Below are 21,692 nucleotides of genomic sequence, written 5' to 3' on the forward strand. Positions count from 1 at the left end.
AGAGAGGGGCTTGCTGGAGCCTGTGCTACCCATTAACTATGTGTCTGTGTGTATATGTTCACATGTGAATAGACATGTGTATGCATGTTTAAATGTCTACATGTTGTTGTTGTTGTTGTTGTTGTTGTTGTTGTGTGTGTGTAAAGTTGGAAAGTCCCATGTGTGTATGAACGTGTACCTGTCTGCTTGTCTCATTGCTTACATGAGCTGATATAGTGGAAGAGCCACAGCCAGGGCCGGGTTCCCTGAGCATGGCCTGGATTTGCTGCATTCTTCGCAAAAGACACTGCTAAAATCAACGCCATCACCACAGGAAAGCTTGTGGGAATCTTCTGTTCAAAGCCCATGTTTATTTTACTTGTATGAGTGTATGTGTAAAGGCTTTTTTTCCTCTCTGCCCCCCCCCCTCCGCCTTGTCTACTTGGTCAAAAGAAAACCAGTCCAGAACTGTTCCTTGGCCGTTTTCAGGTCTCTAGCTTCCAGCAGCCACTGTTGGATGCCCAAGTCAGCCACTGAGCCTAAAAGCAGACTAAGGTTTTTCTTTTACAACCTCCTGTTGTTTGCACAGGAAACCGTCACAGCCTCAGCTGTTAAACAGTAGACTCCTTAGCTAAGGAGCGGCTTTGGCAGCAGAAGGGCCAGAAAAACCAAATAGCTCAATTGATAAAGCCTCAGATGGTTCTTTGGAATCTGCCAACACTGTGTCCTGTGCAAATACTAACATGTGTGTCAAGGCTGGCCCTTGATGGAGATGAACCTCATTATTCAGTTTCCTTCTAAAATGACTTGGTGGTTACAGTAGAACTTTTGTGTCTGGAAGTGAGTGGAGGAAGCACCAGAGTTAGATGACTATGTTGTCAATGGCGCAGACATGTACAGTGATGTCAGTATCCTGCTTTCTGCGTACACATGTACAGCATACTTTAGGATGCAGTGACCTGTGATGATGAGCATGTGAACTTCACTTGGGAAGAGTGGGCTTTGCTGGATCCTTCCCAGAAGAGTCTCTACAAGGATGTGATGCTGGAGACCTACATGAACCAAGCTGCTGTAGGTAAGACTGAATTATGTTTTGCTTTTTAAAGTCAGGGGACAAATGTTTCTTTGTTACTGATGTTCTTCTGCAAATTCAATTGAGAATGAGGAATAATGAGGTGAATAAACCAGGCATGGTTCTCAGAGACTCTGGATATAATAACTTCAATTTTCCTAATTTCCAATAATATATAATATATTTCTGGTACTATATTTTAAGCTAGAATTTGGGAGACCATAATATTGAAGAACATTGTCAAGTTCTAGAAGACATGGAGGGTAATTTTCATGTGCAAGCTGATTCATGTCTTGCAGAAGAAATTTTAATGTGCCCTGCAAGTTTTAAAGAAAAGCAACAGTGTTAAAAAACGAAAAATCCTACCCCCTCTTTGCCCTGTCTCTGTGGGTCAGGGGGACCCAGGGGAGGGTGGCAGGTTGCAGCGACCCCCCTTCCCCCCCCAAACCAGCAGTGGGAGGGGTTTGAACCCCGGAAATGGTGTGGAGCCCTGGATCTTTCCCTGGCCGGCTATACAGTTGGAGCTGGGAAGGGGCCAGTTAAGGGTGGGGGCGCTTTGGGGAGAGGTGGGGGTGGGGAGCTGAGACTCGTACCGGGACTGAGTGGGGCCTGGGCAGAAGCTGAGCACCCTGTGCCCAAGGAGCCCCCCCCGTTGGCCTGGAGTGGCTGAGTGGCTGAGCCCCCCAGAGCAGGACCTTCCCTTGGAGTGGCCTTGCAGCAGCCGGTGGGAGGGCCCGGCCCCCGCGCTCCCGACCTCCACTCGCTGTTGTCCCGCCCTCCGCTGGAGGGAGGGGCCGCGCGCCCTCAGGAGGCGTGGATCGAGGCTTTCCGAGTGTTTCCTGCCCTGCGCCGCCGCTGGCCGCCGACCCGCCAGGAGATGGCTCCCGGGACACGTGAGAGCCTGAGCCTTCGGTGGTGTTGACACCCCCAATGTCGTCGCGCAGCCAGGGCCCTGGGGCTGGAGCTCACCAACGCGGAACCTGCTGCCGCCGCTGCCATGCCTGTGTGCGAACTGAGTGCGGGGACTGCCATTTCTGAGGAGACATGAAGAAGCCGGGGGCATTGGCGGAGCAGGCGCATGAAGTAGTTTTGCCAGCTTCTGCAGTGCGCTGCGCCCATGCTCGATGCGTGTGCGAACTGAGTGCATGGACTGCCATTTCTGAGGAGACATGAGGAAGCTTGATGCGTCGGCGGGGCGGGCGCATGAAGCGGTCATGCCTGCTTCGGCAGTGCGCTGCGCCCGTGCTCCCACACACAGGTGTGTGTGTGTGTGTGTGTGTGTGTGTGTGTGTGAAGTGAGTGCAGGGTCTGCCATTTCTGAGGAGACATGAAGAAACTGGAGGCATCGGCAGGGTGGGCGCATGAAGCAGTCCTGCCTGCTGCAGTGCACTGCGCCCGTGCTCCCACACACAGCTGTGTGCCTTCTGTGTGGGGAAGCTGGGAAGGAGGAAGGTGGATGGAGAGGAAGAGAAGTTTGGTTTGAGCCTCATGGAGTGTACAGTCTGCAACGAGATCATCCACCCTGGCTGCCTGAAGATGGGAAAGGCTCAGGGTGCTATCAATTCAGAGATCCCCAACTGCTGTGAGTGCCCCCAAGGTACCCAGGAAGGATGGACAAGGATGTAGGTGAGGGTCCAGGGTGCCGTAGGGTTGACAGTGGTGAGGGGGTGGATGGAAGCTGACAGAGGAGCCACCACCTCCACCTCTGCCCAGAAGAAAGGGACCCTTACCTGCTGGCCTTCCCTCTGACCATGTGTCTGGGCCCCCAAACGGAAGAAGTGGAAGGCAGGGAATGAGACCCCCACCCCAAGGAAAAGGTGAAAGGAGGCCAAGAGAGGCACTTGAAGAAGGTGGGGAAGATAGCTGCCTCCTCCTGGGAGCAGACCCAGGCAGCCCTGGCCTTCCCCCCCCCCCCCCCCCCCAGGGTTCTGAATCCCAGCCAGGCATTCTCATCCTGTTACCCTGGGCTCCCTCCCGAGAACTGGAGAAACCCAAGCCACCTATGGCTTCTGCTGAGGGCTTGGAAGTGCCATCCCCATCACCACAGAGGGAGAAACTCCAGCCTTTCAAGCGTATATGCCAGCTGCTGTAGCAGGGTGCCTGATACCTCTTCTTCCTCCTAGGACTCAGACACAGACTCAGACTCCTACGACACATCGCTTAGTGAGGACAAAGCTCCTGGGGAGGCCTGGAGTGGCCTTCAGCCAGCCTGGGGCAGCTCTGCCGAGAAGGAAAACCATGGGGTAGCGGTGGGCTAAATGCCCTGTCAGTGGGGGACCACTGTTCTATTGGCCTCTGGGCCCTGCCCCATCACCATGGCCTCCACAGTTATGTGCCCCCACCCCCAAGCCCTGAGCCTGACAATCTGCCTTTCTTTGCCTGCTGCCTCGGGCTGCATGGCTCCATGTCTTCCAGCACCTTGGACTCCAAGAGTTAAGTGTCAGCATGAGTCTGCAGGACTTTGAGCTGCTGGCGCTACAACAAGCGTCTGTGGCCTCGGATGGAGCTAAGCTGGAGGACGTCGATGACCCCACCCATGCTTAATTGGGTGGTTTGCCGCCAGCCATGTGCTCTGGACCTCAGCTGGACAGGTGTTTCCACAAAAAGCAGCTCATGTGTTTTCTGAACCGACTGCAAGGTTTGCAGGAGTTGGTGCTTTCTGGGTGGTCCTGGCTCTCCATCTCTGCCCTGGGCTCCACCCCACTGCCTGCACCGTGCCTCTTGGACCTCCACTGGATTAAGGACGTTAAAGACTCCCAGTTCCTGGACCTCTTGCCCTCATTTCACCCCCTAATGTGAGGCCAGGTTATTTTCTTCATGACTTGACACCCCTCAGTTTAATATCTTGGGATTTCTGCCCAGAGACATGTGCCAGCCTTCCCCTTTCCCATCTACGCTGATGTCTTTGGTGATCTTTGCTTCCCATCTCTGCCTTCCACCTGCTTCGTTGTCCATCCCCTTGGGGGCGTGGGTCAAGAGGTACAGGGGAGGTGCTGAGCCAAAGGGATGGTGGGGTTGTGAAGGTACAGTCTTTAGTAGAGAAGGGTGAGGGGGCAGGATCCTGGGAGCCACGGGGCTGTGGGAGGTGATGGATGGGTGCGGGGAGGGCAGAGAGCAGACCAACAAGGGTTCATGGAACAAAGGCCACTGTGGTGTGATGGGGGTCCAAAAAGGGGAAACCAGAGGAGCAGTTGGGGACCCAGGAGTCAGATAGGGGGCTCTACAAACCAGGAAATGCCAGGACTGGGGGCTGGGAGAGGAGCAGATGTGGGCTCGTTCCCTCTCTGTGGGGTTACCCCTCTCCCTTCCCTCTGTCCAGATTTCAGTTCTTTCCCTGACCCTGACTCCTTGAACGCCACTGAAAATGGCAGCTATTACAAGGAGTGGGGGCCATGGGTCAACCTGCTGTTCAGCTCGTGGCTCAGGGGAGTGGTGAGGGGTAGCCCAGACCCTGCCTGGCTCTCTACACAATACTTGAACATTCGTCTGTATTGAACCAGGGGAATCTCTGATCTGGGGGACTGTGATGTGAGGGACCAGCTTGACCTAAACTGGGCTAGTGGGCACCCCGTTTGGACTGTCCCACCCCCAGCTCTCTTGCATTACTGTCTCTAACAGCTCCACCACTCTGACCTGATGGGGGATGTCAGCTTAAAGATGGGCAAGATGGGACTCCTCCAGCTTGGCTCATCCCATTCTTTCATTGTCATGGAAACTTGTGTCCCATTTGCCCAGGGAACTGCCACTCCTGGTTGCCATGGAAATAGCAGCCAATGGACCCTTCCAGAAATCAGCGCTAAGACTGGAAACAGTCCCTCTTAGTTGCTGTGGGAAACTTAGTTAACAGACTCTTGGCACCTCCCCTCTCCTCACCCCTTTCCTTCTTCCAGTGTGAGTGTGGGGTCTCAAGAACCTGAGGGAGGAGTTGGGTCCAGGTCCCACTCAATTTATTTAGGCCAGGGGGAACTGGATTGTACCACATGGGTGTAGGGGAGGGGAATCTATCCACATACCTCAGGTTACAGGAAGGTGCATGGGTTGGGGGTGGGTGCTGGGCAGACCAAAGGCAGATGGGAGGGGTGGGCCTGGGGTTGGAGAAAGGCTTGGCCTTGGGGGCGCTTGAGGGAGGGAAGAAAGCACCGCGGCAAGGGGCAAGTGTGGGACCCAGCTGGTCTGGACCCTAAACCCCCAAGTCTGTACAATACGGTTTGCTATAAAAACTCAGAGTCTTCAAAAACAAACAAACAAACAAACAAACAAAAAAACAAAACCCACCAAAAACCAAAACAAATGAACAAAACACATGAAAAAAACCAAAACCCCACTGCTTTAAGTTCAGTGATGATTATTACATTCTCACAAAACCACATACCTCAATGTCAGGGACCTGGTTTGTGTTCTTTTTGTGTTCTTTTTTTTTTTTCTTCTCTCTCCTCAATTTATTTATTTATTATGTATACAGTGCTCTGCCTGCATGTATGTCTGCAAACCAGAAGAGGGCACCAGATCACATTATAGATGGCTGTGAGCCACCATGTGGTGCTGGGAATTGAACTCAGGACCTCTGGAAGAGCCATCTCCCCAGCCCTGATTTGTGTCCCTAAGACATTTATCTAAGAATTGAAACAAGGAAACAGTGACTTAACAGATGTCACAATTGGAATCGTAGCCCGATTAGAGCTGTGCTGTAGAACTGCCAGTCGGTTTAGTTTCATACCACTTAGATATTGCAAAAGGAATACACCTTGAATATGTGATCAGTATGTGCCCAAAACCTTCTATAAGCAAAGTCCACAGCATTGCTAGTGTTAGACATAGACTTGTAGTCCTGTTGCTAAGATCAGTGAGAGGGCAGTTTGTGATAATCATGAATGTTGTTGTGGAGAAACCTTAATCTCATACCGTGTCTGTGAGGAACAAGAATCGAGCTGAATACAATGTGGAAACCTGTCATTTTTTTATCCTTAGTGGCTGTATCCTATGTCACAATGGATACTAGCCATGTGAGCATAAGGATATTGAAAGAAGCAGCATTCCTCTCTCTAGAACCATGAGAAGATATGTAGGAGTTCCCACTTTGATTAGACTTTATGAATGTGATACAAGTTTACAATTAATTGGTTTTCCACCATCATTGTGAACATCCGCAAACTCACACTGCAGAAAATCTCTATGAGTACTAATAATGTGAAAATTCTGTTTGTCCTGGTTCACTTTTCAAATGTGTTAGGACTCACACTATAGAAAAATTTGTAAATGCAGTCAGTGTGGTAAAGCTCTGAGTTCTTCCAGTTCTCATCAAATATATGAAAAACATTATATAGAAAGACGATGCTGTAAATGTGAGGCATGTAATAAATGCTCTCACTACCATGGGTCTCTTCACAGACTCAACACATGAAGAGAGGAGAACACCATGAACGTAAGCAAAGTGATAAAGCCTTAAGATCTGGTTCCTCTTTACCATTAGACCCAACTGTAAAATTAATTCACAGAGGAAAATTAATTCAGTGTAATTAATGTGGGAAAGCTTTCACATGCCCTAACTATCTTTGCAGGCATGAAATAAGTCACACGGGAGAGAAACACTCTGAATATTCTCAATGTGGTAAAGCCTTCGCACATCAGAGCCATCCTCAAAGGTATGAAATAATTCACTGTGGAGAGATATTCTAAAGGTATTTAATATGGTGAAACCTTTGCACATCACAGCAGTTTCCAATATCATAAAAGAACACATACGGGGGAGAAACCCTATGAATTTAATGAGTATAGTAAAGCCTTCACATGTCCCAGTCATCTTCGAAGGCATGAAAAAGTTTATACTGGAGAGAAAGCCTGTGAGTGTATTTAATAAGGCGAAGCCTCTGTACATTTCTGCTGAAGGCCAGCTTGAACACTACAGGGTAAATTGAGGCAGGACATAGAGTTGGTGACTGATCACTCACCAGACTTTTCTCTTAGGGAATCTGGCTTGATTTAGTGGAGCCAGTTCTCCCTTTGGCCAGTAGCTGGGGTCCAGTATTGCTTGTCCCTAGCGAAGAAGAAAAATAAAAAAGGAGGGAATATTCACACACACACACACACACACACACACACACACACACACACACACGGTAGATGAAGCAAGGCACGTTCCAACAACTTTATTTTTTCTTATAGCTTACATATCCCAACAAACAACTTCCAAGCATTATAAAATGATTACATTCTATTTTTCTTTTAGTGAATGGCCATGTAAAAACAGTATGTACCCCAACCTTTTTCACATTGCAGGTGAAGAAAACAAATTCTTCCCAGGAACCTACATCCATTCACAGCTAAGCAGCGTGTTATAGATCAACACAGTGATCTTTTTTGGTTTTTCGAGACAGGGTCTCTCTGTGTAGCCTTGGCTGTCCTGGACTCACTTTGTATTCCATGCTGTCCTCGAACTCACAGCGATCAGCCTGCCTCTGCCTCCCGAGTGCTGGAATTAAAGGCGTGCGCCACCTCGCCTGGCTTGCAAGATAATTTTTTAGCCAGTTGCTGCTTTTCACTGACAGACTGCAATTTGTGATTACAAAGAAAGGATCAATTATCTTAAAAAGTAATCTTTGTATTAACTTATTTATTTTTATTTCAATGTGCATTGCTGTTTTGCCTGCATACGTGTCTTTGTGAGGGTGTTGGATCTTGGAGTTACAGACAGTTGTGAGCTGTCACGTGGGTGCTGGGAAATTGAACCAGGGTCCTCTGGAAGAGCAATTAGTGCTCTTAGCCCCTGAGCTATGCGGTAGAACTGCCAATCATTTTAGTTTCACACCAATAATGAAACTATATACGAAACCAGTCGTACACATACTGAAATGTGTAACAGAACACATTGAAGAAAACCCTTAAAATGTAACCCATGTCACAAACCCTTTTCACAACACAGTTACCTGCAAATACATAAAAGAGCACATTCTGCAGAGAAAACGTATGTAATGCGGTAAAGACTTTGTATGTGGCAGCAGTTTTAGTCATCATGAGAAAAAAATCATACTTCAGAGAGACCCCTAAATGTAGTCAGGGTGGTAAAGTTTTGCACTTTGTTTTCTTACAGAAGAGTAAAAAACCTCTAGTGTGTAATCACCAGTGAAAGCCCCTGCATGTCACAGTAGTCTTTGAGGACCTGAAAGAACTCATACACGAGGGAATCTAGGGCTATAGAGCATTTGGTAAAATCCTTAGCCAACACACATTCAGTTACACAAGATTGTTCACTGAGGAAGAAACGTGACAAGTGTCAGAATCTATTCATACATTATGATGTCCCTTTTTATTTTTACTTGCAAAGTTTTCTAAAAATATGAATTCAAATAGTTAGGTATCCCTTTTAGATTTCACAATTCTCTTCAATTATAGGTATAAAACTTTATGGATGTGTTTAATTACATTTTCTTTTTCTGTGATAAATCAATGTCTAAGGCAAGCTGTACAAGTTTAATTTGGTTGAAGATGGCAAAAGGGATCACCACGAGAGTGGCAATGCAGCAGGTGTCACACTTGGCAGCCACAGCAGGAAGCTCAGCTCACATTCTCAACCTGCAGCATAGGAAGCACAGAGGAAATCTGGACATGGTGTGTGGATCTGCATGTACACCTACTCGCCAGCAGAGGGCGCCAGATCTCATTACAGATGGCTGTGAGCCACCACGTGGTTGCTGGGAACTGAACTCAGGACCTCTGGAAGAGCAGCCAGTAAGTGCTCTTAACCTCTGAGCCATCTCTCAAGCCCCGGATGCAAACTTTATTATTATTATTTTTTAACAGAGTTAATCCACTTTATTTTTCTTGTAAAAATCTGTATGTGGTAGGCACAGCTGGAGCCTGGGTCCTCTGAACAGACACTCTGGTGTGTGTTTTCACAAGAGACTTGGTGAACACAGTTTCTTTCCAGAGATCGGGTGTCAGGTTGCTGTAGGTCTTGGAAATGGCATCAGAAGTGGCCTTGTCAAAGTTGCCTACGGTAGCAGTACAGCCCCTGGCTGATGTGTGGCAGTCATCAATACTGGCCATTATCAGTAGTTTCTGGGGCACAGGTGCTGAGACAATGCCAGTGCCTCTGTGGGCAGTGATGAGACGCACCGAAACAGAGCCACAGCGGCCTGTCACCTACCCTCAGTGACACGTTTCCTACATCAGGGCAGCATTTCCTAAATCTTTCCAATGATATCCCCAACTGAGAAGAACTAGTTTCTCTGGCTTCAAGCCCTCATGCTTTCTTTCTGTTACATGAACCATTTCATGATCTAGAAAAACTCTTTAAGCCTTTAGATGCCTCAGCATCAGCCAGGTGTGGTGGCGCACGCCGTTGATCCCAGCACTCAGAGGCAGATCACTGTGAGATCCAGGCCAGCCTGGCTGCAAAGTGAGTCCAGGACAGACGGCGCTGTTTGACACAGAAACCCTGTCTCTGTTTTGATCTATTTTTTCTTTTGCTTTGTTTTGTTTTGGTTTGGTTTGGTTTTTCAAGACAGGGTCTCTCTGTGTAGCCCTGGCTGGCCTAGACTCACTTTGTAGACCAGGCTGGCCTCGAACTCACAGTGATCCGCCTGCCTCTGCCTCCCAAGTGCTGGGATTAAAGGGGTGCGCCACCGCCGCCCGTTTTTGTTTTTGTTTTTTTTTTTTTTTTTCTATTTTTCGATAAAACAAAACCAAAAATTATGCCTCATTATCTGGGTTCCATATATAAAATGTACACAAGAAAAAGGGGAAACCAGAGGAGCAGTTGGGGATCCGGGAGTCAGATAGGGGGCTCTACAAAGCAGGAAGTGCCAGGACTGGGAGCTGGGAGCAGAGCAGATGTGGGGCTCGTTCCCTCTCTGTGTGGTTACCCCTCTCCCTTCATTCTGCCCAGATTTCATTTCTTTCCCTGACCCTGACTCCTTGAACGTCACTGAAAATGGCAGCTACTACAAGGAGTGGGGGCCACGGGTCAACTTGCTGTTCAGCTCGTGGCCCAGGGGAGTGGTGAGGGGTAGCCCAGACCCCTGCCTGGCTCTCTACACGATACTTGAACATTCATCTGTACTGAACCAGGGGAATCTCTGATCTGGGGGACTGTGACGTGAGGGGACCAGCTTGACCTAAACTGGGCTAGTGGGCACCCCGTTTGGACTGTCCCACCCCCGAGCTCTCTTGCATTACTGTCTTGAACAGCTCCACCACTCTGACCTGATGGGGGATGTCAGCTTAAAGATGAGCAAGATGGGACTCCTCCAGCTTGTCTCATCCCATTCTTTCCTTGTCATGGACACTTGTATCCCAGTTGCTGTGGGAACTTAGTTAACAGACTCTTGGCACCTCCCTCTCCCCACCCCTTTCCTTCTTCCAGTGTTGGGGTTAGAGGTTTCAAGAGCCTGAGGTAGGAGTTGGGTCCAGGTCCCACTCAATTTAGGCCAGGGGAACTGGATCGCACCACATGGGTGTAGGGAAGGGGAATCTATCCACATACCTCAGGTTACCGGAAGATGCGCGGGTTGGGGGGGGGGCTGGGGCAGACCAAAGGCAGATGGGAGGGGTGGGCCTGGGGTTGGAGAAAGGCTTGACCAAGGTGGCGCTTAAGGGAGGGAAGAAAGCACCGCGGCAAGGGGCAAGTGAGGGACCCAGCCGGTCTGGACCCCTAAACCCCCAAGTCTGTACAATATGGTTTGCTATAAAAACTCAGAATCGTCAAACAACTAGACAAACAAACAGAACAACAACAACAAAAAACAGAAATGAACAAAAACACCTAAACCCCCCCCCCCAAAAAAAACAAAAACAAAAAAACACCAAAACCCCACTGCTTTAAGTTAAGTGATGATTATTACATTCTCACAAAACCAGGCATCTCAATGTCAGGGATCTGATTTGTGTTTTTTTTTTTTTTTCCTCCTCGATTTATGTGTTCTGCCTGCATGTGCACCTGCAGGCCAGAAGAGGGCACCAGATCTCACTATAGATGGCTGTGAGCCACCATGTGTTTGCTGGGAACTGAACTCAGGACCCTCTGGAAGAGCAGTCAGTGCTCTTAACCTCTGAGCCATCTCTCCAACCCTGATTTATGTTCTTAAGACATTCATCTAAGAACAGAAACAAGAAAACAGTGACTTAACCGATGTCACTATTTCAATCGTAAGCCCGATTACAGCTGTGCTGTAAAACTGCCAGTCGGTTTAGTTTCGTACTAGGATATTGCAAAAGGAATACACCTTGAATATGTGATCAGTATGTGTGCAAAACCTTCTATAAGCAAAAAGTCCCTAGCATTGCTAGTGTTAGACATAGACTTGTAGTCCTGTTGCTAAGATCAGTGAGAGGGCAGTTTATGGTAATCATGAATGTTGTTGTGGAGAACCCCTCATCTCATACCATGTCTGTGAGGAACAAGAATCAAACAGAATACAACGTGGAAACCTGTCATTGTTTATTCTTAGTGGGTGTATCCTAGGTCACAATGGATACTAGCCATGTGAGCATAGGGATATTGAAAGAAGCAGCCTTCCTCTCTCTAGAACCATGAGAAGATATGTAGGAGTTCCCACTTTGACTAGACTTTATGAATGTGATACAAGTTTACAATTAATTGGTTTTTCACCATCATCGTGAACCTCCACAGACTCACACTGCAGAAAATCTCTGAGGACTAAGAATGTGAAAAATCCGTTTGTCCTGGTTCACTTTTCAAATGTGGTATGACTTACAGTATAGAAAAATTTGTGAACGCCACCAGTGTGGCAAAGCCCTGAGTTCTTCCAGTTCTCTTCAAATATATGAAAAACATTATATAGAAAGACGATGCTGTAAATGTGAGGCATGTAATAAATGCTCTCACTACCATAGGTCTCTTCACAGACTCAACACATGAAGAGAGGAGAACACCATGAACGTAAGCAAAGTGATAAAGCCTTAAGATCTGGTTCCTCTTTCCAATTATACCCAAGTGTAAAATCAATTCACAGAGGAAAATTAATTCAGTGTAATGAATGTGGGAAAGCTTTCACATGCCCTAACTATCTTTGCAGGCATGAAATAAGTCACACGGGAGAGAAACACTCTGAATATTCTCAGTGTGGTAAAGCCTTCGCACATCAGAGCCATCCTCAAAGGTACGAAATAATTCACTGTGGAGAGATATTCTAAAGGTAATTAATATGGTGAAACCTTTGCACATCACAGCAGTTTCCAATATCATAAAAGAACGCATACTGGGGAGAAACCCTATGAATTTAATGAGTAAGTATAGTAAAGCCTTCCTATGTCCCAGTCATCTTCGAAGGCATGAAAAAGCTCATACTGGAGAGAAAGCCTGTGAGTGTATTTAATAAGGCGAAGCCTCTGTACATTTCTGCTGAAGGCCAGCTTGAACACTACAGGGTAAATTGAGGCAGGACATAGAGTTGGTGACTGATCACTCACCAGACTTTTCTCTGAGGGAATCTGGCTTGATTTAGTGGAGCCAGTTCTCCCTTTGGCCAGCAGCTGGGGGCCAGTATTGCTTGTCCCTAGCAAAGAAGAAAAATAAAAAAGGAGGGAATATTCACACACACACACACACACACACACACACACACACACACACACACACACGGTAGATGAAGCAAGGCACGTTCCAACAACTTTATTTTTTCTTATAGCTTACATATCCCAACAAACAACTTCCAAGCATTATAAAGTGACTACATTCTATTTTTCTTTTAGTGAGTGGCCATGTAAAAACAGTATGTACCCCAATATTTTTACACGAAAACCTTTTTCACATTGCAGGTGAAGAAAACAAATTATTCCCAAGAACCTACATCTATTCACAACTAAGCAGCGTGTTATAGATCAACAAAGTGAAAGCAAGCAAGATAATTTTTTAGCCAGTTGCTGCTATTCACTGACAGACTGCAATTTGTGATTACAAAGAAAGGATCAATTATCTTAAAAAGTAATCTTTTTATTAACTTATTTATTTTTATTTCAATGTGCATTGCTGTTTTGCCTGCATACGTGTGTTTGTGAGGGTGTCGGATCTTGGAGTTACAGACAGTTGTGAGGTGCCATGTGGGTGCCGGGAATTGAACCAGGGTCCTCTGGAAGAGCAGTCGCTGCTCTTAGCCCCTGAGCTATGCGGTAGAACTGCCAATCATTTTAGTTTCACACCAATAATGAAACTATATACGAAACCAGTCATACACATACTGAAATGTGTAACAGACCACATTGAAGAAAACCCTTAAAATGTAACCCATGTCACAAACCCTTTTCACAACACAGTTACCTGCAAATACATAAAGGAACACATTCTGCAGAGAAAACGTATGCAATGCGGTAAAGACTTTGTATGTGGCAGCAGTTTTAGTCATCATGAGAAAAATAACCATACTTCAGAGAGACCCCTAACTGTAGTCAGGGTGGTAAAGTTTCCCACTTTCTGTTTTCTTACAGAAGAGTGAAAACCTTTAGTGTTTAATCAACCAGTGAAAGCCCCTGCATGTCACAGTAGTCTTTGAGGACCTGAAAGAACTCATACACGAGGGAATCTAGGGCAGTAAAGGATTTGGTAAAAATCCTTAGCCAACACACATTCAGTTACACAAGAGTGTTCATTGAGGAGAAACGTGACAAGTGTCAGAATCTATTCAAACAATATGATGTCCCTCTTTATTTGGACTTGCAAAGTCTTCCCAAAAATATGGAATCAACTAGTTAGGTATCCCTTTTAGATTTCACAATTCTCTCCAATGATAGGTATGAAACTTTATGGATATGTTTTATTACATTTTCTTTTTCTGTGATAAATCAATGTCTAAGGCAAGCTGTACAAGTTTAATTTGGTTTGAAGATGGCAAAAGGGATCACCACGAGAGTGGCAATGCAGCAGGTGTCACACTTGGCAGCCACAGCAGGAAGCTCAGCTCACATTCTCAACCTGCAGCATAGGAAGCACAGAGGAAATCTGGACGTGGTGTGTGGATCTGCATGTACACCTACTCGCCAGCAGAGGGCGGCAGATCTCATTACAGATGGCTGTGAGCCTCCATGTGGTTGCTGGGAACTGAACTCAGGACCTCTGGAAGAGCAGCCAGTAAGCGCTCTTAACCTCTGAGCCATCTCTCAAGCCCCGGATGTAAACTTTATTTATTTATTTATTTTTAACAGAGTTAATCCACTTTATTTTTCTTGTAAAAAAACCCGTATGTGGTAGCCACAGCTGGAGCGTGGGTCTTCTGAACAGACACTCTGGTGTGTGTTTTCACAAGAGATTTGGTGAACCCAGTTTCTTTCCAGAGATCGGGTGTCAGGGTCGCTGTAGGTCTTGGAAATGGCATCAAAAGTGGCCTTGGCAAAGTTGCCCACGGTAGCAGTACAGCCCCTGGCTGATGTGTGGCAGTCATCAATACTGGCCATTATCAGTAGTTTCTGGGGCACAGGTGCTGAGACGATGCCAGTGCCTCTGTGGGCAGTGATGAGACGCACCGAAACAGAGCCACAGCGGCCTGTCACCTACCCTCAGTGACACGTTTCCTACATCAGGGCGGCATTTCCTAAATCTTTCCAATGATATCCCCAACCTGAGAAGAACTAGTTTCTCTGGCTTCAAGCCCTCATGCTTTCTTTCTGTTACATGAACCATTTCATGATCTAGAAAAACTCTTTAAGCCTTTAGATGCCTCAGCATCAGCCAGGTGTGGTGGCGCACGCCGTTGATCCCAGCACTCGGAGGCAGATCACTGTGAGATCCAGGCCAGCCTGGCTGCAAAGTGAGTCCAGGACAGACAGCGCTGTTTGACACAGAAACCCTGTCTTTATTTTGATCTATTTTTTCCTCTTTTCTTTTGTTTTGTTTTCTATTTTTTGATAAAACAAAACAAAAAATTAGGCCTCATTATCTGGGTTACATATGTAAAATGTACACAAGAAAACATCATGAGTGAATTTCTTTGTGTAACAATTTGCTTTCGTTTTAATTATGTGATGCCAGTGTGTCTTTGTGTGTGCTGTGGTAGGATGACCCTCCCTACACACTGTATCCAATGTCTTATAGTTGTGTTGCTGTATTGTCAACATTGATTGCTGTGCAAAGTACTATTTTCCTCTTAGAAGCACATTACTTGCTTTCTGTATGTAAATCTTTTCCTTCCTCACTTACCCAAGAGGTCATGCTGTGGGATTTATCATGTAAAAAGGTAAGTTGCATTGCAGGGAGTGTCAGAAGCTAGCGGGAACCTCAGGGGGCAGGGGTTAGGGTTAGGGTTAGGTTGGGGGGTTAAGAATTAGGGCTTTAGGGTTTAGAGTTAGTGGGTCCGATCATTCAGGGGTTAGGGTTAGGGTTAGGGTCTCGGGGTTAGGAGGGGTTAGGGGTTAATGTTCGAGGTGTTAGGGGGTGGGGTTGGGGTTAGGGTTAGGGTGTATGGGTATTGGGTTGAGGGCTTTGGTTAGGGTCGGTTGTTAGGGTTAGGTTTTAGGGTTTGTTAGGGTAAGGGATAGGATTAGGGGTTGAGGGTTAGAGGGTTAGGGTTAGAGGGTTGGTTGAGAAGGTTAGGGTAGAGGGTTAGGGTTAGGGTAGTTAGGGGAGGGTTTGAGAGTTTAAGATTCAGGGATTAGGGTGGTTAGGTTTAGGGTTAGTTAGGGTTTAGGGTTAAGGGTTTAGGGTGTAGGGTTAGGGATTTAGAGTTTAGGGGTTTAGGGTTCGGGTTTAGTGGTTTTGTAGGGTGTAGGGGGGGTTAGGGGTAGGGTCTAGGGGGGGTTAGGGTTAGGGTTAGGGTTAGGGTTAGGGTTTTAGGGTTAGGGTTTTAGGGTTAGGGTTTTAGGGTTAGGGTTTTAGGGTGGGTAGGGTTAGGGTTAGGTAGGTTCGGGTAGGGTTAGGGTTCGGTAGGGTTAGGGTTAGGGCGGTAGGTAGGTAGGGTTAGGGTTAGGGTTAGGGGGGGTTAGGGGTTAGGGTTAGGGTTAGGGTTAGGGTTAGGGTGGTAGGGTTAGGGTGTAGTGTTAGGGCTAGGGTTAGGTTTAGTGCAAGGGTTAGTGTTAGGGTTAGGGTTATTGTGTACTTTTAGGGGTTAGGGTTTGGGTGTCTAGGGTGTTAGGAGGGTTAGGGTTGGGTTATGGTTAGAGTTAGGGTTAGGGTTAGGGTTAGGGTTCAGGGTTTAGGGTTAGGGTTAGGGACGGGTTTTCGGGTTTGGGTTAGGGTTAGGTTAGGGTTGGTTAGGGTTCGGGTTAGGGTAGGGTTAGGGGTTAGGGTTCGGAGGGTTAGGGTGGGTTAGGGTTCGGGTTAGGGTTAAGGGTTATGGGTTAGGAAGGGTTAGGGTTAGGGTTAGGGGTAGGGTTAGGGTTACGGGTTAGGGTTAGGGTTAGGGTTAGGGTAGGGTTAAGGGTTAGGGTTAGGGTACGGGTTAGGAAGGGTTTAGGATTAGGATTAGGGTTGGAGGGTTAGGTTAGGGAGGTTTAGTGAGGGTTAGGGTTATGGTTAGGGGAGGTTAGGGTTAGGGTGGGTTAGGGTTAGGGTTAGGGTTAGGGTTAGGGTTAGGGTTAGGGTTAGGGAACGGGTTAGGGTTAGGTAGGGACGGGTAGGGACGGGTTAGGGTAGGGTAGGTTTGGGGTTAGGGGTTTGGGGTAGGGGCTAGCGGGTTAGGGTTTAGGGTTAGGGTACGGGTTAGGGTTAGGAGGTTAGGGTTAGGGGAGGGTCTAGGGTTAGGGTTAGGGGTTAGGGTTAGGGTTAGGTTAGGGGGTAGGGTTAGGGTAAGGGTTGGGTTAGGGACGGGTTAGGGTTAGGAGAGGTTAGAGGTTAGGGGTGTTAGGGTTAGGGAACGGGTTAGGGTTAGGGTTAGGGTACGGGTTAGGGTTTAGGAGGGTTTTTAGGGTTTAGGGTAGTAGGGTTAGGGTTAGGGTTTAGGGGTTAGGGTTTAGGGTTAGGGTTTAGTAGGGTTAGGGGTTAGGGGTTGTAGGGTTAACGTTTAGGTTAGGGTAGGGTTAGGGTTAGGGGGAGGAGGGTTAGGGTAGCGGTTTAGGGTTGGTTAGGGTTCGGGTTAGGGTTCGGGTTAGGGCTAGGGTTCGGGTTTAGGGTTAGGGTTAGGGTTAGGGTTAGGGTTAGGGTTAGGGGTTCGGGTTAGGGTTGGGTTAGGGTTGGGTTAGGGTTAGGGAGGGTTTAGGGTTAGGGTTTAGGGGGTTGGGGGTTGGGTGTAGGGTTAGGGTTAGGGGTAGGGTAAGGGTTAGGGTTAGGGTTAGGGTTAGGGTTCGGTTAGGGGGGTGTAGGGAGGGTTAGGGGGGTTAGGGCGGGTTAGGTCGGGTTAGGGAGGGTGTAGGGTTAGGGAGGGTTAGGTTGGGTTCGGGTTAGGGTTACGGGAGGTTTATTAGGGTTAGGGTTGGGTAGGGTTAGGGTTCGGGTTAGGGTTGGTTGGTTAGGGTTTCGGGTTAGGGTTAGGGTTGGGTTAGGTAGGGTTAGGGTTAGGGTTAGGTTGGGTTTAGGGTTCGGGTTAGGGTCAGGTTAGGGTTAGGGTTAGGGTTAGGGGTTAGGGTCGGGTTAGGGTAGGTTCGGGTTAGGTTAGGGTTCGGGTTAGGGTTCGGGTTAGGGTTCGTTGGGGTTAGGGGTCGGTTCGGGTTCGGGTTAGGTTTAGGGTTAGGGTCAGGTTAGGGATAGGTTAGGGTTCGGGTCGGGTGAGGGTTTCGGGTTCGGGTTCGGTTCGGGGTTCGGGTTCGGGGTTTCGGGTTCGGGTTCGTCGGATTCGGGTTCGGGTTTCGGGTTCGGGTTCGGGTTCGGGTTCGGGGTTCGGGTTCGGGTTAAGGGTTCGGGTTCGGGTTCGGGTTCGGGTGGGGTTCGGTTTCCGGGTGGGGTTGGGTGCGGGTTCGGGTTCGGGGTTCGGGTTTCGGGTTCGGGTTCGGGTTCGGGTTCGGGGTTCGGGTTCGGGGTTCGGGTTCGGGTTAGGTTCGGGTTCGGGTTCGGGTTCGTGGTTCGGGTTCGGGTTGGGTTGGGTTCGGGTTCGGGTTCGGGGTCGGGGTTCGGGTTAGGGTTCGGGGTTAGGGGTTCGGGTTAGGGTTCGGGTTAGGGGTTCGGGTTCGGGTTCGGGTGTCGGGGGTTCGGTTCGGGTTCGGTTGGGGTTCGGGTTCGGGTTCGGGTTCGGGTTGGGTTCAGGGTTTTCGTAGGTGTTCGGGTTCGGGTTCGGGTTCGGGGTTCGGGTTCGGGTTCGGAGTGCGGGTTCGGGTTCGGGTTCGGGTTCGGGTTCGGGTTCGGGTTAGGGTTCGGGTTCGGGTTCGGGGTTCGGGTTTTCGGGTTTCGGGTTCGGCAGTTCGGGTTCGGGTTCGGGTTCGGGTTCGGGTTCGGGTTCGGGTTCGGGTTCGGGTTTCGGTTCGGGTGGCGGGGGTTCGGGTTCGGGTTCGGGTTAGGGTTCGGGTTCGGGTTCGGGTTCGGGTTCGGGTTCGGGTTGGGTTCGGGTTCGGGTTCGGGTTCGGGTTTTTCGGGTTAGGGGTTCGGGTTCGGGTTGGGTTCGGGTTCGGGTTCGGGTTGGGTTGGGTCGGTAGGTTCGGGTGTGTCGGGTTAGGGGGTTGGGTTGGGTTCGGGTTCGGGTTCGGGTTCGTGGTCGGGTTCGGTTCGGGTTGGGTTCGGGTTCGGGTTGGGTTCGGGTTGGGTTCGGGTTCGGGTTCGGGTTCGGGTTCGGGTTCGGGTTCGGGGTCGCGGGTTCGGGTTCGGGTTGGGGTTCGGGTTTCGGGTTCGGGTTTGGGTTCGGGTTCGGGTTCGGGTCGGTGGTCGGGTTCGGGTTCGGGTTCGGGTTCGGGTTCGGGTTCCGGGTTCGGGTTCGAGGTTCGGGATTCGGGTTCGGGTTCGGGGGGTTGGTTCGGGTTCGGGGTTCGGTTCCGGGTCGGGTTCGGGTTCCGGGTTCGGGTTCGGGTTCGGGTTCGGGTTAGGGTGAGGGTTCAGGGTTCGGGTTGGGTTGCGGGTTCGGGTTCGGTTCGGGTTCGGGTTCGGGTTCGGGTTCGGGTTAGGGTTCGGGTTCGGTGGTTCGGGTTCGGGTTTCGGGTTCGGGTTCGTCGGGTTCGGGTTCGGGTTTCGGGTTCGGGTTCCGGGTTCCGGGTTCGGGTTCGGGTTCGGGTTCGGGTTCGGGTTCGGGTTCGGGTTCGGGTTTCGGGTTCGGGTTCGGGTTCGGGTTCGGGTTCGGCGGGTTCGGGTTCGGGTTCAGGGTTCGGGTTCGGGTTCGGGTTCGGGTTCGGGTTCGGGTTCGGGTTCGGGTTCGGGTTCGGGTTCGGGGTTTCGGGTTCGGGTTCGGGGTTCGGGTTCGGGTTCGGTGGGGTCGGGTTCGGGTTCGGGTTCGGGTTCGGGTTCGGGTTCGGGTTCGGGTTCGGTTCGGGTTCGGGTTAGGGTTCGGTCGGGTTTCGGGTTCGGTTCGGGTTCGGGTTCGGGTTCGGGTTCGGGGGTCGGGGGTTCGGGTTCGGGTTCGGGTTCGGGTTCGGGTTCGGGGTAGGTTAGGGTTCGGGTTCGGGTTCGGGTTCGGGTTCGGTGGGTTCGGGTTCGGGTTCGGGTTCGGGTTCGGGTTCGGGTTCGGGTTCGGGTTCGGGTTCGGTTCGGGTTCGGGTATCGGGTTCGGGTTCGGGTTTCGGGTTCGGGTTCGGGTTCCGGGTTCGGGTTCGGGTTGGTTCGGGTTCGGGGCGGGTTCGGTTCGGGTTCGGGTCGGTTCGGGTCGGGTTCGGGTTCGTGTTCAGGTTCGTGTTCGGGTTCGGGTTCGGGTTCGGGTTCGGGGTTCGGGTTGGGGTTCGGGGTCGGGTTCGGGTTCGGGTTCGGGTTCGGGTTCGGGTTAGGGTTCGGGTTCGGGTTCGGGTTCGGGTTCGGGGTCCGGGTTTCGGGTCCGGGTTCGGGTTCGGGGTTCGGGTTCGGGTTTCTGGTTCGGGTTCGGGTTCGGGTTCGGGTTCGGGTTCGGGTTCGGGTTCGGGTTCGGGTTTCGGGTTCGGGTTCGGGTTCGGGTTCAGGGTTCGGGTTCGGGTTACGGTTCGGAAGGTTCGGGTTCGGGTTCGGGTTCGGGTTCGGGTTCGTGTTCAGGTTCGTGTTCGGGTTCGTGTTCGGGTTCGGGTTTCGGGTTCGGGTTCGGGTTCAGGGTTCGGGTTCGGGTTCGGGTTCGGGTTTCGGGTTTCGGGTTCGGGTTCGGGTTCGGGTTCGGGTTCGGGTTCGGGTTTCGGGTACGGGATTCGGGTTCGGGTTCGGGTTCGGTTTCGGGTTCGAGGTTACGGGTTCGGGTCGGGTTCGGGTTCGGTTCGGGTGGCGTGTTCGGGTTCGGGTTCGGGGTTCGGGTTCGGGTTGGTGGGTTCGGGTTGGGTTGGGTTGGGTTCGGGTTCGGGTTCGGGTTCGGGTTCGGGTTCGGGTCGGGTTCGGGTTCGGGTTCCGGGTTGGGTTCGGGTCGGGTTCGGGTTCGGGTTGGGTTCGGGTTCGGGTTCGGGTTACGGGTTCGGGTTTCGGGTTCGGGTTCGGGTTCGGGGGTTCGGGTTCGGGTTTCGGGTTCGTGGTTGGTTCGGGTTCGGGTTGGGGTTCGGGTTCGGGTTCGGGTTCGGGTTCGGGTTCGGGTTCGGGTGCGGGTTTCGGGTTCGGGTTCGGGTTCGGGTTCGTGGTTCGGGTTCGGGTTCGGGTTTCGGGTTTTCGGGTTCGGGTTCGGGTTCGGGTTCGGGTTCGGGTTCGGGTTACGGGTTCGGGTTCGGGTTCGGGTTCGGGTTGGTCGGGTTCGGGTTCAGGGTTCGGGTCGGGTTCGGGTTCGGGTTCCGGGTTCGGGTTCGGGTTCGGGTTCGGGTTTCGGGTTCGGTTCGGGGTTCGGGTTCGGGTTCGGGTTCGGGTTCGGGTTCGGGTTCGGGTTCGGGTTCGGGTTCGGGTTTTTCGGGTTCGGGTTTCGGGTTCGGTTCGGGTTCCGGGTTCGGGTTCGGGTTCCGGGTTCGGGTCGGGTTCGGGTTCGGGTTCGGGTTGGGTTCGGTTCGGTTCGGGTTCGGGGGTTCGGGTTCGGTTCGGTTCGGGTTCGGTTCGGTTCGGTTCGGGTTTGGGTTCGGGTTCGGGTTGGTTCGGGTCGGTTCGGTTCGGGTTCGGGTTCGGGTTCGGGTTCGGCGGTCGGGTTCGGTTCGGTTCGGGTTCGGGTTCGGGTTCGGGTTCGGGTTTCGGGTTCGGGTTCGGGTTCGGGGTGGGTTCGGGTTCGGTTTTCGGGTTCGGGTTCGGGTTCGGGTTCGGGTTCGGGTTTCGGGTTCGGGATTCGGGTTCGGGTTCGGGGTCGGGTTCGGGTTCGGGTTCGGGTGCGGGGGGTTTCGGGGTCGGGTTAGGGTATCGGGTATCGGCTTCGGGCTTCGGTTCGGGTTCGGGTTCCGGTTCGGGTTAGTGTTCGGGTTCGGGTTCGGGTTCGGGTGCGTGTTACGGGTTCGGGTTCGGGTTCGGGTTCGGGTTCGGGTTCGGGTTCGGGTTCGGGTTTCGGGTTCGGGTTCGGGTTCGGGTATCGGGTCGGGTTCGGGTTCGGGTTCGGGTTCGGGTTCGGGTTCGGGTTCGGTTTCCGGGTCGGGTTCGGGTTCGGGTTCGGGTCGGGTTGGGTTCGGGGTTGGGGTCGGGTTCGGGTGTAGGGTTCGGGTTCGGGTTCGGGGTTGGGTTCCGGGTTCGGGTTCAGGGTTCGGGGTGGCGGGTTGCGGGTTCGGTTCGGGTTCG

The 21,692-nt window shown here is 50.9% G+C and overlaps 3 pseudogenes; 1 reads left to right on the top strand and 2 right to left on the bottom strand.

Moving 5' to 3' along the window:
* The first annotated feature begins 2,446 nt into the window (after positions 1–2,446).
* LOC127200803 (F-box/LRR-repeat protein 19-like) lies at positions 2,447–3,871 on the top strand (annotated as a pseudogene).
* Positions 3,872–17,582: 13,711 nt separating this feature from the next.
* Positions 17,583–18,953, bottom strand: LOC127200853 (uncharacterized; annotated as a pseudogene).
* Positions 18,954–19,071: 118 nt separating this feature from the next.
* On the bottom strand, positions 19,072–21,107 carry LOC127200854 (cell surface glycoprotein 1-like; annotated as a pseudogene).
* Positions 21,108–21,692: the final 585 nt, after the last annotated feature.

The sequence above is a fragment of the Acomys russatus genome, chromosome 16, assembly GCF_903995435.1.
Source record: "Acomys russatus chromosome 16, mAcoRus1.1, whole genome shotgun sequence".
Taxonomy (NCBI): Eukaryota; Metazoa; Chordata; class Mammalia; order Rodentia; family Muridae; genus Acomys; species Acomys russatus.